Here is a 13,261-nt window from a genome sequence, read left to right as displayed (position 1 = left end):
GGACACATATTAGGCAACCATTTAATACTATGTATCGATCCGCTGCAAACCGATGGAGTCAAAACAAGGATCGGAAAGAGCAGAGCCAAACTCAATAGGAAGCAAAATGTGGGAATATTCAAAAATACCGATGACACAAGAAATAAATTAGAAAACATTTATTCGATTGGAGTTTCTTACATTATATATATACTAACAGTTCTGTGTGTTCTTGTTTTATTAATTATCAACCATAATATTTCAGATCGCAAAAAGAAAATTTGACGTTATAGGTTGACGAACATTTTTTCTTACAACTTCCAGACCTATTTTGATAAACTGATTTGCCTTATTTATATTATTCACTAACTATGCGAACGTTTGCTACATTTGTCCCACACTTCGTAACGTCAAACCCCGGCCGGTTCGTTACCACACAGCTATCAAAGGGAACTCGTATATATGACCTACATTATTACACATGATATGTAATCACGCAACTGATGATATATTTACACTGGACAATATTCCGCGAACTCTGGTTTAATTGAAAGATTATCTCAGTTGACACTTATTTCCAATCGAACGAAATAATGAAATCTTGAAAAGTTTCGTTGACATATATATGAATCGCGCATTTTTTTATATGTTTTATTTGCACACACAGATCACAGTCTACATTTACGCGGCCGCTTTTATACCGGTTTAGTATACCACAAGTTTTAACAAAATATACATTAACCAATTTTCACTAACCATTTTCATTTATTAATTAGAGTCCGCACACAACAGCACATTGGGGATCATAACCTCACCTGTCAAAATGACGTTCAGTATGAAAACAAGTCTCGGGTGGTTTCGGATGTGCGTATCGATGTATTGATATCTTATAACCTATATTCACAAATGATATAAATGATAAACTTATTTTCAGTCAAACGAATTAATGAAATCTTAAAAAGTTTCGTCGACATGCACCGCGTATTTTTTTATTTTATTCTTTTTCACACACCAGACTACATTTACGCGACTGCTTTTATACCGGTTTAGTTTAGCATTCCACAGGTTTTAGTACTATGCACTTGGTTAGATGACGAAAGTTTTTTTTATATATTCCACACGCATTCCATAATGACAAAACTCCGTTTGTTTATACGATGATCGAAAACTGACACATGGTTTATATATATATATAATATTTACGGAGTCTGAGCGCGGTCGGGGTAAGACTCAAAAGTTAGAAGGCCTAAAATGGCGAACAGGCATTCTGTATAACGCATATATAGATATACAGAATGCCTGTTCGCTATTTTAGGCCTTCTAACACTTGAGCCTCACCCGCGGTCGGCCTAGCAGCTGGAGGAGCCGACATCGTTGAGCCAATCAGAATGCGTAGAGGCAACAACTCTACTACCACTAACTACGTCAAAACGCGTATACGTATACGTCGAACTCGTGATGTGTCAGTAACTTTTGCATAATCTTGAGCCCGTGCAAAGTTTTTTCTCAGCAATTACGCCACCGATCGTGTTGATTTTGGGCGCAATCGAAAGAGAATTTCTTAATTAGCTGAAAGTTCAATTTTCAAAGCCTCAGATGACTCATAACTTCGGTAATTCAAAAAAATCACTTGCCAATTTTACCCCCACCACGGCGAATCGTTTTATTCAGAGAAAGTATACTCGGCAAGAGCCTCGGGCCAGCAGACGACAGGGCTGTCAATGTACTTGTCCCGAGACTCTACCGAGTCTCTTGATTTCGTGGAAACCAACGTTATAAGCCGAAAACCATATTATGGCCCACAACACGCATTTCTTCATGCTCTTGGATTCCCAATAGACAAAACATATTAGAAGACAAGGAGAAAAATCACCAAAGTCCAAGACCAAACCAGTGCCGAAATATTTTCAGTCCAATTTTGAAGAAAAATTGGTCTTTTACGTGGAAACCAACATTATAAACCGAAATTCATTTCTCGGGCCTCATCCCGGATTCCTCCATGCTGCTGAGTTTCTAATAGGCATAACATATTAGAGTATAAGGAAAAAAATTGCCAAAGTTCAAGGGCAGACTTGTGACGGAATATTTTCACTACAATTTTTACGAAAAATTGGTCTTTTATGGTGGAAACCAACTTTATAAGCCGAACATCATACCTAGGGAAAATAAGATTGGGAAAAGTACATTGATGGTCCCTTATTTGCTGATAATTTCATGAAAAAGATTATCCCATAAAAAATGTTCGTATGAGAATGGAATCTATAAAAATGTACTAAGCAAATAATTCATAGAAATTTATACTAAAATCCTATAACCATCATAACATAAAGGAGGAACTTTTGAGAAAAAAGGCGTGATATCAAACCATAAACTTCCCCTAGGGAGAAAAAGGTTGGGACAAGTACATTGATGGTCTCTTGTTTCTGGATGGCATAGAAAAAAAATTTAGAACCAGGAAAAAAATTCTATAAAAATAATAAACGAAAAATTGAAAAGTTCAAAAAAATTCAACAAAAATAAAAAACAATCGAAAAAATTCTGTAAAGAAAAATAAAAAAATTTCAAAATAATTCATAAATATTGAAGATATTGAAAAATGTACTATCCTAGTTACATGTAGTATAAAAATGTATGATATCAATTGGAGGCCAAGTTTTTATTGATAATTTGGAATATTTATCCAACAAATCGCAAACTTTAATTGAAATTCATGATAATTATTTTCACGAAAAAAGTTAATGAAAAAAAAGTCATAACGGAAGTTACGTGCAGTACTAAAATGTATTATATCAATTCGAGGTCAAGTATTTATCAGTTATTCGAAATATAATCTCCGGCGACAAATGAGCGTTGAGAATCCTTGTCGGGCTCACAACGTTTTATCAAAATTACTAAAAAATTAATGGAAATAAAATCATTAAAAATTCACATGAAAGTAATTCGTTACTTCAACAAGGTACACACTTTAAAGAATCGATTCCCCTCCAACTTTCAGGATCCCCTGGTATTATTCACAACATTCAACTTCGATTGGATCGGTACAAATTATGTTCAAATACGTCTTAAACGTACTTGTCCGGCCCATCACTTTTTATTCAAATTGCTCATTCGAAAACAAATCAGGGCTGTTCTATAATGACAAATATAATAAAATGGATAGAAATAAAAATAATATCTCCAAGTAATTTGAACTTGATTGTTCGCAAGTACGTATAGCAATATCCACTTCTCATTTTCTTCAGTGAACACATACCATTCAGTAAGAGCCAATGAAAATGAGAAATAATCAGGCCCATTACTAGAAATTTTCGAACCTACTCAGCCATGCAATGTTTTTTCTTCTATAGTCACGTACACATTTTGATAAATATCACTAGTCGAGTAAGACACGTGGATTCCTGGAATTTGTAGAAAAATGATTTTGTTGTGAATTATGACTCCATATAATATAAATAGATTAATCAACTTCATCTTTCATTGTCGTTTCATTTTGACAAGAGCGATTCGAAGGAAAATTATTTTCTCGGGAATCACTGTTCTTTAATATTAACACATGCATTAACTTCGTTTTTGATTTGTTTTCGAATGAACAATTTGAATAAAAAGTGATGGGCCGGACAAGTACGTTTAAGACGTATTTGAACATAATTTGTACCGATCCAATCGAAGTTGAATGTTGTGAATAATACCAGGGGATCCTGAAAGTCGGAGGGGAATCGATTCTTTAAAGTGTGTACCTTGTTGAAGTAACGAATGACTTTCATGTGAATTTTTAATGATTTTATTTCCATTCATTTTTTAGTAATTTTGATAAAACGTTGTGAGCCCGACAAGGATTCTCAACGCTCATTTGTCGCCGGAGATTATATTTCGAATAACTGATAAATACTTGACCTCGAATTGATATAATACATTTTAGTACTGCACGTAACTTCCGTTATGACTTTTTTTTCATTAACTTTTTTCGTGAAAATAATTATCATGAATTTCATTAAAGTTTTTAATTTGTTGGATAAATATTCCAAATTATCAATAAAAACTTGGCCTCCAATTGATATCATACATTTTTATACTACATGTAACTTGGATAGTACATTTTTCAATGTCTTCAATATTTATGAATTTTTTTGAAATTTTTTTATTTTTCTTTACAGAATTTTTTCGATTGTTTTTTATTTTTGTTGAATTTTTTTGAACTTTTCAATTTTTCGTTTATTATTTTTATAGAATTTTATTCCCGGTTCTAAATTTTTTTTCTATGCCATCCAGAGACAAGAGACCATCAATGTACTTGTCCCAACCTTTTTTTCCCTAGGGGAAGTTTATGGTTTTGAGTATTTCCATGCCATGTGTGTAATTGGCATTATGGGTTGAAAAATTCATGTCTGTAAGTCTACGTCTGATCATTTTTGAATGCGATGACATGTTTGGTCTGTGTATAACCATGGAGCCATACGAAATTACACCATTTTACTTGGTTTAACATACAGCATATCTCTTACTTTTTTCTTGAATGTAACATAATAAGTTTTGAAAATGTGGTTCAGGTAATTTTGGAGTGTTTTTCCCCGTAGTATCAATGTTTGTATTAATGGTATGCAGCGAGTACCTGTAAACTTTGATATTGTGACGAAACACTCGCGCGACGGCCCGAGCCCGTCGAAACTAACGAAACTCCGCGATCTTTAGATCGCGGACAAAACATCGCGGCGATCACGCTCGTCGTTATTGACAGGTGGCGGCCATCTTAGGCCAGTAGGCATGAGCCTGAGCGGGGCAACCGGCACCGCTCTGAACTTCGCCGCCGCTATATTTTACTGAAATTAATTCTTTTTGATTTTTATTATTTCCAGTCGCCGAAGTGAGTAATTACGATCAAAATCACCAGAAAAATAACACGAATGTAAGAAAAATGATTACGAGTCAAATTAATAACATAAAATCTAATCACAATGAAAAATGTAAAAAGCGACTACGACGCATGCGCGGGGAGAGCGTCGATGGGCTATAGGACGCGTACGTGACTTTTAGCGATTATAATTTTATGAATCATATTAAACCAACTAACAATGTTAAAAAATGAAGGAAATTAAATAATAACGGATCAAATCGAAGTTTTTGTTGTTGAACATCGTAATAAGCTGTAAATCATAAAAAGCGGTAGTCCGCGCATCGTATGTTAGCCTGCTCGACCAACGGGCGAGCGTCAATCATGGCAACGGGCCAATCAGAGTAGGCGTTACAGAAAGGTGCGCAGAACCGAGCGAAAACGGAGATTCTCGGCGCTCGAGAATTTTATGGTGGGGACACGGGTATAAGAAGCGCTGCGCGACTCATTCGAAAGACAGTTCTCCCTGGCTAAAGAATCAACTCGGACCTCTCTTAGTACACCTCGACATCAGCCTCAGCAATACTAAACCTATCCTCAAAATTTTTGGGGTTCCCGTAGCACGGACTCTCGGATTGACTCGGTGACGTCTCGATCCCATAGCCCGTGGACGGTGAATTCCCTATTTCCTTGGATGCCTGGATTCTCGGAGCGACTCGGCGACGTCTCGATCCCATAATCCAGGGTCCGTACCCAACCTCTAAAAAATTTTTCCGGCTTCCCGTAGCACGGAGTTCTTGGATCGATTCGGTGACGTCTCGATCCCATAACACGTGGACGGGAAGTTACCTTTACCCGGTAAATGCACGGACTCTCGGAGGGATTCGGTGACGTTTCTATCCCATAGCCCGTGGTTTACATCCTACCTTTTCACATTTTTATATTTTTCTTATTGTTGAGGAGGATTAAAATTTATCCTATTATCAAAAATTAAATTCTCATTTGAATAACATTGTCCGAGGTGGTCTAGACAGGGAAATCTAGATCCATTTTAGAAAATAATAATCCAAGAGACGATAGTTTAAAATTGATTTTATATCGAGTAAAAAGAAATTCAAAATTGTAAAAGCGAGCAATATTCTTGGATTCACTTATTCTTACAGCTAACGTAACAGGACATCGGGAAAATTGAACTTTGCAATAATAGCGAGTTTTTCGGTTTAAGGCGTGTCGTAAATACAAGACAAAAGCGATAATTAGAATAAAAACAAGTTTTTTTTTGTTGTGTTTGTTAATTTTGTACAATTAAATTCCGAAAATTGAGAAATTAAAAATTATCTCAGACAGAAAATTTGCAACGTTTTCGGGTCTTTCGGGTCTTTTTCTCGCCAGATCCGATTAAACAAAGCAAGATAGTTTAAAAACAACAAACACCAAATTGTTTTAGAATTAGCGAGCCAAGGCGCAAAATTTCTTTTATTTTTGTCAGAATTCGGTCAAATAATTGAATAAAATTGATTATTTTTATATTTTACCAAAATTAACAGTGTCCGCGTTTCCTTCATACCTGCTCCTTATTATTAAGGTTGCTCGAACCGACGCGTGGCGGCGTTCAGGCCAGGTCGGCAAGAGCGTTTCGTTACAATATTTCTGTGAAGCTACAGGTGTGCCAATTTTTTCACGTTTTGGTTTCGACTGTAATATATGAATGGAAAAATTCATTACTAAGTCTTGAGCTGCTTATTTCTGAATAGGTCTAGAATTACTGTCTTCGAAAACCAATGCACAGATACATCAAACAATTTTGAGTTCTGTTTGCTTTTAAGAGCACTGTCTTTATTACTTTAAGCGTTGAAATAATTAATTTAATGAATCTGTGGTACTTTTTTCTGTCTCTATCAAAATGTAGATGAATAAACCGCAGCGGTTACTTGCAAACTTTGAAACTTCTGTGTATTGACATGTGCGCCAAATATTATCACTTTCTGTTTTTGAATACGGAATATGGGTATTAGGGTATTGTAGTTAGCTCAGCTTAATTTAACCCAAAAAACCAGATTGCTGAACTTTTGAGAAAAAAGTCGTGATATAAAATCCCAAAAGTTCCACTAGGGAAAAAAAGGTTGTGACAAGTACATTGATGGTCCCTTGATTCCTGATCATATCACGAAAAGTGTAATAAAAATCCTTAAAAAAAATTATAAAACCAAGTGTAAATAATTTCAACAGAACAATTCGAACAAAGTTCCACACCGATGCCCCATTCTTTTTATCTTATTCTAAAAGCTGAATCAATTGACAAAAAATTCCATCTAAGTTACGTGCAGCATTAAAATGTATGATATCGATTCGAGGCCAAGTATTTAAGGGTAATTCGGAATATTCATTCGTATGGGGGAACCATCAGGAACTTGAGAGAGTTCTAATGAATCAAAAAAGTTACCATTTGAGTTACGCACAGCACTAAAATTTATGATATCAATCGAAGGACAAGCGTTTTATTAGTAATTCCGAGTTTTAATATTATGAAATTGTTCAATGGAGCGTTTGAATAAAAAAACAATCATATCACGGGTATTGTAATTTGTTACCCTATGGTGGCAGAGATTTAGAAGAAAATCGATTCCCCTCAGACTTTCAGGATCCCCTGTTATTATTGACAATATTCATCGTCAATTTTGGATCGGTAAAAATTATGTTTAAATACGTGTTAAAAGTACTTGTCCGGCCCATCACTTTTCATTTAAATTTTTCATTCAAATAAAAATCAGGGCCCTTCTAGGACTGATGGATCATAAGTATGCATATAGAGTAGACTTCGAAAACTATGCAGTCGTCGCCCTAGACATCGAAAACCATGGAGTCATCGATCTAGACATCGAAAACCATGGAGTCGTCGACCTAAACATCGAAAACCATGGAGCCGTTGACCTAGAGATCGAAGACCATCGAGCCGTCGACCTAAGTGTCGAAGAAGAGGCTCACGGACGTATCGCATTCTACGTTTGCGTAAATCAGGCGCTGGTATCGCCCGGATCGCCAATGGATGATCCACCAATTGGCCAAATATTTTTCTAGAATTTAATTTTAAATGGTTAATTGACAGAACATTTTGGATCAATTGAAAAGTTTTAAATTGGCAATATCTCCTCCATTCATTGGAAATTGGTTGATCAATTGGGAATATCTCCTCCAGCAATCGGAAATTTTTCGTCAATTGGTAGTATCTCCTCCATCAATTGGAAATTGGTCGGTCAATTGACAATATCTTCTCAATCAATTGGAAATTTTTCGTCAATTGGTAATATCTTCTTCATTAATTAGAAATTGGTTGATTAATTGACAATGTAATTTGTAATAATTAATGATTTTTAATCAATTGATAATAATGATTTTTGCAATGTGCATTTTTGATCAATTTAAAAATGATAAATGAAAAATTTTGTTTTGCCGATCTCTGATGCTGAAATAAATAAAATTTTCGTAAATAATATTTTTCTCATATTTTTAAACCAAGAAATCCGAACGCCGTATAATGACAAATAATTATAGTCAACAATTTAAACCATGGACTATTGTTTTATGTGTCCAATGTTTGAAATTCGATTCAAAACTCCCATTAACGTTGAAAATATCGCATAAACGGTATATTAGTGGATAATATTATTCACTAATGCTGTAGGATTGTAGTGGATTCGAATATTTTTTCACGGTTTGAAATTATTTCCGTTGTGAGGTTTGAGAATTTTTATTTACATTTTTTGTGGTATAATGCTAAAATGGGCGATCATTGATGAACTAGTCCAAATTTTTTTTCTCGAGAGAGAATTTTTCAGTTTTATATCAAATCGTATTTCTGTGATAGTTCTAAATGATATAAAAAGTTTTTCAATAAGGTGTTTTAAAGTTTTTCAATTTTTTTATTGTGATGTAAAAAAATAATTTCTCTAATGATTTTAGTAAAGTTCTGTCTATTTCATAACACTTTTTATATTATTCAAATGTTCGTACTGATCTCCGTAATTTTTCCACGATTTTGAATATTTCCACCATTTTGTGAAATTTAAATCATTTTTCGTAAAGTTTACGAATTTTTTCCATCTTCGTGAAGTTTTTTCGCCTTATTTATAAATATTGCTTTTAATTTTTTTGATGAAATCATTTTGAATAAAAAAGATATGAAGGATTTTTAATGAAACAAATACTTTCGTTGATTTTCCCTAAAATTTGACGGAAAGAGATAGAGAAAGAAAAATAACATATGATGCCCATCAAGTCCACCAAAATTGACCTTTTTAAGAAAAATATATTGCATTCCGGAGCTATAAATTTTTATTTCATTAATAAATGTGCTTTCTATAACTTTTTGAAGCATTCTTTTCTATTCATCTAGAGTCGCGACAGCGACTCTGAGACAAGTACATTTATAAATATGACGAGTTGCTGCCAGAGACTCTTTACTGGAGCGATAGCGTTTCCAATTGTTTTCGAAAATTTTCAAAATATGTTTCTTCAATAAGCAATTAATTATAGCATTCCGGAGAAGATTTTAAATTAACATATTTTTTATTTTTTTTTCTCTTTCGATTGCGACCTCTTCGAATTCTGTAGCTTAACACGTTGAAGAGATATTAATTATTTATTTTTTAATTGCATCAAAAAATGGTCTCGGATTTTCGCAGACATTTTTGATGTTTATTTGTTTTATTTAGTGACAAATCTGGTGCCATAATACAAGTATATACCTATATATTTTCATGACGTATAACGTATGGTGTGTTGTTTATGCTGATAGATGATGAAGTTATAAAGATCGCGAATCTGATAGTTCACCCACACTGTTCCAATTTTTCCGATTCGGTAGAAAATAGATAAATGCAGGACAATGTTTTGGTAAAAGTGGTGAGAAAAAAGTGAAGAAGAAAAAAAGAGAAATAAAGGCCGAGGAATCCAACAGTGTTGTATTAATGGAGACAAATCAAAAATTGTCAACAACATTTGGATTGATGGTATAAAATATTTAGAAAGGTTAGAGATTTTTCTATATATATCTAGAGACAGGACTGGAGATCAGTCAGGATTCTGAAATATTAGAAAAAAAAGTCCATGCCTCCGCTCTTTCTCATCAGCACTTTCTCGCTGCCTCTCTCTCTCTCTCTGATTGTATCATCAGACTTGTCGATGTTTATTATTGGAGAATATAATAAAATAACCCAAAACAGTAATGTCGAAGGAGAGCAAGGGACTACAAAAGTATAGAAAGACAGTATAAACGCATAATCTGTAAACGCATGACAGATTATTCGAAAGTGCTTGATTACAAAATTTCTATTGGCAATTCGAAACTGAGGCAATCAATATTTTTTTTCGTTTTGCATTGGTGGATTTTTTTTTCCATTGAAAAGATTAAATTGATCATAACGGAGAATTTTCACTTCAATTCCAACAAAGTAAAATTTAAGTTCGAAATAAAATATGTCTGCGTGTTTGTATGTGTGTATATTAGGGTGGTCGTTATACTTGGGGTCAAAATTTATTTTGATCTTTCCGCCCCCTAAACCGGTTCGAAATACATAAAAAGTAATACTGTAATTTTTTCAAATTTTTGAATCAATGCTTAACTCTCGACCACGGGGATTGAAGTTTTTCGTTTATAATACATATAATTTTTCTGCGTTTGTGGTCACGATTTTACTATGACCCTCAATACGTTTGAAAAATCTTGATATTTTCAGAAATTACTTCACATGCATGTTGCTACACGGAAAAAATTTCCAATACTCCCACCCTCAAAATGTTGTATAGCACCACCATACTAACCCATTAATGCGCAAAACGACAATTTTGGAGACACAATTTCAAGTACGCAGTTTTAACTGAGGAAGAAAAGAAAAATTTTCCAAAATCCAATATAGGGGGTTTTCGAGGGTGCTCTTTTAGAATCTGGCATTGATTTCGTAAAATTAAATCAAAATCTTCATCATTTTTGCGTTTTTAATTGAAAAGTCAACAATTTTTAACGTTTTTTTCCCTCAAATCGATTTCCGTTACTGTTGCTGCACTCAAATAACCATATTAAGGCCAGCAGAAGTGTTTTCAATGTCTGACCTTTCCGGAACATTGGTTATAATCAGTATTTTTCTCGAAAGACTCAACAAAGAAATGTAACAGAACAAAAAGTGTTGAGAATCATCTAAAGAATACGCCTGATTTTTTTCAAACATTTTCTAGCTAGGTTAGTATTTTTCAATTTCGATTAATTTTATAAAATTTTTGAAGTTCTGAAAAGATTCACACGCATTCTTCGGATGATTCTAAACAATTTTTGTTATATTATTTTTTTGTAAAGTTGAAACTTTTTGAAAAAAAATTATTTTCCATCGAATAATAAATAGGTTCATAATTTTCTTCTTAAAAAGTTTCAACTTAAAAAAAAAAATTATATAACAAAAATTGTTTAGAATCATCCAAAGAATGTGAACTTTTCAAAGATTTTAAAAATTTTAAAAATTTATCGAAATTGAAAAATACAAAAATACCTAGAAAATTTTTGAAAAAAATCACACGTATTCTTTAGAAGATTCTCAATACTTTTTGTTCTGGAACATTTCTTTGTTATGTCAAGACTTTCGAGAAAAAAAATCATACAGATTTTCATCATGCTGTTTTGCAAAAGCCACCATTATGCAAAAACTGAGTAAGAAAAAAGTGTTTATAACCAGTGTTCTGGACTCGTCAGACCTTAAGAACATCTTTGCTGGCGATAATATGGTTATTTGAGAGCAACAACAGTAAGGGAAATCGCTTTGAAAAAAAAATGTTAGAAAATCTTGACTTTTCAATTAAAAACGAATAAATAATGAAGATTTTGATTTAACCCTTTGAAGCATACATTTTTCCTTACGTGCAATCAGCTCAAAAATTGGTACTCGGGGGTTTTTGGGGTCGCTGATTATGAATCTGCACTAAAAACTTGGAAATTAAGATGGCGGATCCAATATGGCGGATCGAAAATACAAAAAAACATTATAAAATTTAAACATTAAAAACATGTAACGGCAGCGTTAATACTCGTTCTATAAAAATAACACATTAATTAAGGTCTAGTTTATTTTTATTTGAATGAGCAATTTGAATGAAAAGTGATGGGCCGGACAAGTACTTTTAGCACATATTTAAACATAATTTGTACCGACACAAAATTGACGTCGAATATTGTGAACCTAGGGAAAAAAAGGTTGGGACAAGTACATTGATGGTATCGTGTTTGCTGATAATTCCATCCATAAAAAAAAAACTTGGAAATCGATGCCTCATTCTTCTTATTTGATTCGAACAGCTAAATCAATTGAAAAAAATTCCATCTAATTTACGTGCAGCATTAAAATTTATTATATCAATTCGAGGCCAAGTATTTTCTAATGAATTGAAAAAAGTTACCACTTGAGTTACGTGCAGCACTAAAATTTATGATATCAATCAGTGGACAAGTATTTTATTAGTAACTCCAAATTTTGACATTATTAAATTGTTCTAAGAAGCTTTTAAATCCAAAAAAAAATCACATGAAAGCTAGTCATTCGTTACTCTATGGTGGCAAAGACTTATAAGAAAATCGATTTTTCTCAGACTTTCAGGATCCTTTGGTATTATTCACAAAATTCAACGTCGATTGGATCGATACAAATTATGTTTAAATAAGTGTTAAAAGTACTTGTCCGGTCCATCACTATTCATTCAATAAATAATCAATCATAAAAAAACGAAATTGTACGGCAGAATCTGGTTAAAAATTTGTTGAAATGCGATTCATTATTAGTTTAATGCTTTTAATAATAGTATAGGTTAGTTCTTATTCCGTATGGAATTCGTTCGCTGGAAGAATAAGTACGAAGTAAAAATCGACATCATTGAATATAAACTGGAGAGTTATTTTGGAAGCTTGAACATATATATTATGTACAATTTGTTTCATTTATCGATGCAGAATAAAATCCCATGTATATTGCGGAATAATTTGTTTCCGTTATTTATTAAATTAGTGCAACTAAGTAAAAATTACTTGAAGATAATTCTCTCAATTCCCTCTGCATGAATACTTGTGAACCATCAGTTCTAGACAAGCCCTGATTTTTATTTGGATAAACAATTTAAACGGAAAGTGATGGACCGGACAAGTACTTTTAACACTTATTTAAACATAATTTGTATCGATCCAATCGACGTTGAATTTTGTGAATAATACCAAAGGATCCTGAAAGTCTGAGAAAAATCGATTTTCTTATAAGTCTTTGCCACCATAGAGTAACGAATGACTAGCTTTCATGTGATTTTTTTTTGGATTTAAAAGCTTCTTAGAACAATTTAATAATGTCAAAATTTGGAGTTACTAATAAAATACTTGTCCACTGATTGATATCATAAATTTTAGTGCTGCACGTAACTCAAGTGGTA

This window comes from Venturia canescens, chromosome 3 (genome assembly GCF_019457755.1).
Source record: "Venturia canescens isolate UGA chromosome 3, ASM1945775v1, whole genome shotgun sequence".
Classification (NCBI taxonomy): Eukaryota; Metazoa; Arthropoda; class Insecta; order Hymenoptera; family Ichneumonidae; genus Venturia; species Venturia canescens.
The sequence above is the reverse complement of the archived record's forward strand: the minus strand, read 5'-3'. Positions refer to the sequence as shown.